The sequence below is a fragment of the Penaeus chinensis genome, chromosome 3, assembly GCF_019202785.1.
Source record: "Penaeus chinensis breed Huanghai No. 1 chromosome 3, ASM1920278v2, whole genome shotgun sequence".
In the NCBI taxonomy this organism is placed as follows: domain Eukaryota; kingdom Metazoa; phylum Arthropoda; class Malacostraca; order Decapoda; family Penaeidae; genus Penaeus; species Penaeus chinensis.
Genome location: NC_061821.1, coordinates 41,705,127 through 41,710,126, shown reverse-complemented (window position 1 = coordinate 41,710,126; position 5,000 = coordinate 41,705,127). Strand labels below are relative to the sequence as shown.

General features: G+C 48.5%; 1 protein-coding gene across 1 annotated transcript in view; it reads right to left on the bottom strand.

Moving 5' to 3' along the window:
• LOC125041937 overlaps window positions 1-5,000 on the bottom strand; it is a 188,023-nt gene that overhangs the window by 162,436 nt on the left and 20,587 nt on the right. The window lies entirely within an intron of this gene.

Here is a 5,000-nt window from a genome sequence, read left to right as displayed (position 1 = left end):
AATACATATAATACATACGTGAACGGTGCCCTCCATGGAATCAGGTGATGCAGATCCTTTGTGGGAAATATCGTAATTGGGGAAATGTTTTAGTAGGTCTTCACTAGTCGACATTTTTTTATAGGAGTGCTTATTAATGATCACTCAAAATATCAAAAAATAAATAGAGCAGTCGATAGACATCAAAATAGGTTCTTAAGAAACGATTATAGATCACAACGTCTCTCCATCTATCTTTTACCTTGTTCATCTGTATGGTTCTCCTTCTCTCTCTCTCTCTCTCTCTCTCTCTCTCTCTCTCTCTCTCTCTCTCTCTCTCTCTCTCTCTCTATCTATCTATCTATCTCTCTCTCTCTCTCTCTCTCTCTCTCTCTCTCTCTCTCTCTCTCTCTCTCTCTCTCTCTCTCTCTCTCTCTGTGTGTGTGTGTGTGTGTGTGTGTGTGTGTGTATGTGTGTGTGTGTGTGTGTGTGTGTGTGTGTGTGTGTGTGTATTAAAGCGAAACCCCTTCCTTTTCCTTTCATTTAGAATAAGCAGCAGATGTAAGAACGTCGACACTTTATCCCTCCGCTGTATTTTTCCTCGCACAAGGACCCCGAATTTGCATGCTGTATTCACCTCCTAAATATATGAGCGGAAACGGATCGTATGAAACAGAACGTAGTTGCTGCTGCATTTTTTTATTATCATTATTTTGCTTTCTTGTTTTGGTTTTATTTCCACTTCCACTCTTTTTTTTTTTTAAACCAACAGCGCTCGGTTATGAAAAACTGTTGTAATATACTATAATGCCGGAATAAAATGTAAATATGAAGAAAAGATTCCAGCTCTGTAAAGTAGACCAAAAAAAAGAAAAAGAAAAAAAAGTTGATCAGGCGTAAAACACGGACAGGGAAATGTTATTTAAGGCGGTGCTTTTAAAAGTGAGTGGAGTGAATTTAGGAAAATTAAGGTGAATGAGTGAAAGTAAGTTAGGGAGATAAGGAGGAATGAGTGGAGTGACTAGGTAAATGAATAAGTAAAAGGAAGGCCACATTTATGGAAAATGAAAAGAAATGGAGAAAAGGTGAAAGAAAATGTTAAATAAGAGGAATGGGTAAAGAAAAATATAAAACAAAGAACAAAAGGAATGTGGCCAAATGATGACAGACGGAATACACAAAGACCGTGAAAGAAAAGAGAAAGAAAAAAGGGAAAGCGGGTAGAAAAGCACCTAAAGAGAGAGAGAAAAGGGGAGGTTGAGCTGGAGGAATCGTGGAGCATCTCCAAGGCCTATTATCTCTTTCGGGGCTAATTAAGGACGCAATTTAATGTCTTGGAGCCTCACCTGGCACGCTCCTCTGAAACGTTATTTGTTCCCGTGTCATTTCGGGGAAGTTTCAATTTTTTAAACGCATCTTCGAGTTGCTTAACAATTTCGCCGGGGTAAATATGCACGTCCCCGCAGGCCCTTTATATCGTGCATGACACATTGCTTGTTTTAGTGCTTTACGTAGGCGGCGTTGTGGTTGCACAGGGAGATCGGCGGGTGGAGGGCGTCGCGTGGGCTCGGGACGGTGCAGGGGCGAAGGGTGGCGCTCGGACGGCGTGGCACGGGCGTGGGAGGGGGGGGGGGGGCATTTCGGGATGCGGCTGACGGGTGTAGGGCGTGGCACGGAGGTGATGGGGCGGCGGCATGTCGGAGGCGGCTGAAAATTAAGGGGATGCCCGATACAGTTGCGATGTAGTGTTGGATTATGCAGCTATGGTGTAAAATTAGTGATGTTGGTGTGAGGGGGAATTAGGATAAATGGCATGTACACTTTTTTGTACAGGAAGACATAAAATTGGCATGATTCAGCGTATGATTAGGATGCACGAAAGTGACATGACGAGAAATTGGGGTGGCGGGGAGTGAGTGAGGCGGGTAAAGGAGTGAAGTGAGAGATGGTAAGGGAAAATGAAGAGGACGAGGGTTTGAGTGGTGAAGGGAGAGGGGGAGATGGCGTGGCGATTGGAGGCTAGGAATGGCCTGAGGAGAGGAGGGGAATGGTAAGAAGGGGAGGGAAATGAGAGTGAGAGTATGGTGAAAGGGTGATGCGGTGAGGAGTGGGGTAAGGGGATGGTGAACTTGAGGGAGGGACACAGAGACAAGCCAAGTTGCCGGCTGATGACATGAGACAGTGACTGAGGCAGGAGACGATCACAAAAAACCTCAAGGCTTATTTCTCTATAGGTCTAGAGATACGATGATTCCATTTTATATTGAGTATTCTTTATTCGTAAATTCATCACATTCATTCGTTTATTTACAGATTTCAAATCTATAAAGAAACACAGCAGAGGCAAAATACAAAAAAGGAACGGACAGCTAACCTTGGTATAAAAACACTCACGGATACCTCTTTCTTCTCTGTTCCCCATCTCTCCCTCACCCCCTCCCCCTCCCCAACAACCTTCGTGGATACAATAGCGCCTTCGTCCACCCTCCCACCGCACCCCCTCCCAGCGTCGACAATCCCAGGGCACAAAAAGTCCGAGGCGATCCGGCACGCCACCTGACAGTCGCGTTTCCTGCAACGGAAGGGGCCTGAGACCTCCAAGCGATCGCCTGCCGTGGCTTCCTGCCCCCCCCCCCCCCCCAACCCCACCCCACCCTCTCCGCCTCCCTCTCCCCCTTCACCTTCCCCAGGATCTACGCAAGTGTCCCTCTGTGTCCCTGCATGCCCCCTTTGAGCAACACTTTTCTCAGTGTGGCTACCCGCTACTGACTACTCTTTATCAGGCGACGTATTTTTGCGACACAGAAGTGAAAGAACATGGGAAATGTAAAAAGGTGAAAAAAGAAAACGGAAAATCTCCACAACCTGATCACCGAGGAAAGTCATGTGTATCGAGCCGTTCGTAATTTTTCAACGAAGTGATTTCTTTGCACAAAAGCGCTCTACGAAGGATGAGAACGAAGGAAGAAAAAGCGGCGAAATAGGCAAGAATCTCATACTTCATTACATTCCTATTTACACTCTTCGGCAAACATTCGCCTGGAAAGGAGGGAACAAGTCAAGAGACGAACTAGGATGAGGATCAAATCCCCTCATTCCTTCCCTCTTCACTTCCCCTCTCCCTTGGCTTCCCCCTCCCTCCTCCTCCTCCTCCTCCTCCTCCTCCTCCTCCTCCTCCTCCTCCTCCTCCTCCTCCTCCTCCTCCTCCTCCTCCTCCTCCTCCTCCTCCTCTTCTTCCTCCTCCTCTTCCTCCTCCTCCTCCTCCTCCTCCTCCTCCTCCTCCTCCTCCTCCTCCTCCTCCTCCTCCTCCTCCTCCTCCTCCTCCTCCTCCACCACCACCACCACCTCCTCTTCCTCTTCCTCTTCCTCTTCCTCTTCCTCTTCCTCTTCCTCTTCCTCCTCCTCTTCCTCTTCCTCTTCCTCTTCCTCTTCCTCTTCCTCTTCCTCCTCCTCTTCCTCTTCCTCTTCCTCTTCCTCTTCCTCTTCCTCCTCCTCCTCCTCCTCCTCCTCCTCCTCCTCCTCCTCTTACTCCTCCTTCTCTTCCTCCACCTTCTCTTCCTCCTCCTTCTCTTCTTCCTCCTCCTCCTCCCCACCCCTCCTCCCCCTCCTCCTCCTCCTCCTCCTCCTCCTGGTTTAACGTACGAGATCATTTGTAGACTTATTTGCAACGACTAAACAATTCGCTCGCTTCATCAGACCTGTCACGATGCACCTGCCACTCCGATTCTGGTGCCGCCCTTTTGCCTGGTTAGCATGTCTCGCCTCTTTTATTTTCCTTTCCTCGCCGTTGCTCTGTTCCTTTTACCATGATAAATATACATTCACCGCATATTTCTTACGTCCCCTTTTGTTCCCTCTTGTTTTATTCTACGTTATCTTATTACTTCCTCCTTTCATCAACGTCCTTTGGATCATGGTAGATATACTTGCATGAAGCGCTTCTTCCGTTTTCTTATTACTTTTTTGTTCCCGTTTTCTTCGTGTTCTCTTTTGCGTGCTGCCCCGAGAGGCCATCGTTCCTTTACTCTATACTAGCAGGAACTATTTGCAACTCCTCGTGTTCTAGTAGATCTCTCACTAGCTGATAAAGTTTCCTCATAATCATCCAAGAGAGGAGAAAGTTTCCTCACAACTATTAACCAGCGAACAAACTCTCCTCTTAACTAAACACTGCTTAAGATTCCTCTCGCCGTCGTTAACTAGCCATCACTCTCGAAACCGCTTTGTTTTCCTCAGCAGAGCGAGAACCCAAATCCTGTAGGCAGCGCCCACACCTTTTAATAGTATCCTCGTTTATCCTTCCTTAAATCCTCTCCCTTCTTCGTCCTCACCCTACCCCCACCCCACCCCACCCACTCCTCCCAGATCCCCACACCAACGCCTCCTCCACTTCCCCCACCATCCTCCCCTCTACGATTTCACCCCACCGATGTCCATGTCCCCTTTCTCCCTCTCCAACTTCTCTCCCCTCCACCCTTTACCCTCTTCCCCAACTCCCCTCAGCAACGCCTCTTCCCCTCTTCCCGGTATCCCTCCCACCCCACCCCTTTCCTGATGGCGGAACACCGGTCTATCCTTATCGGGAAACAATTTACAAGTAGGGCGGTGATGGATGCCCCGCTGGATTTATCAAGCTCGGTTCTCGCCCGTGTCACTCTCCCTCCGCTGGTATTTGGGGGGGGGGGGGGGGCAGAACGGGGAAGGAGGGGGAGGGAGGGGGTTGTGGTGTTAGGTAATGGTGACAAGTGATTGGGGAATGCTTGCGGAAGGTCAATGTGTCTGTGGATGATGACTGATTGGAGGGGACCGGTAGGTGACTGAAGGCTCTGCTCGCGGTGGAGATGGTGTCAGGGAAAGTGCGCAGGAGTAGTCGAGTAATGTGTCACATGAGGAGATGAAAACTAACTGAGAGAGAAGAACGAATTGATAGAGAGGACGAGAGGAGATAAAGAGGGAGAGAGAGAGAGAGAGAGAGAGAGAGAGAGAGAGAGAGAGAGAGAGAGAGAGAGAGAGAGAGAGAG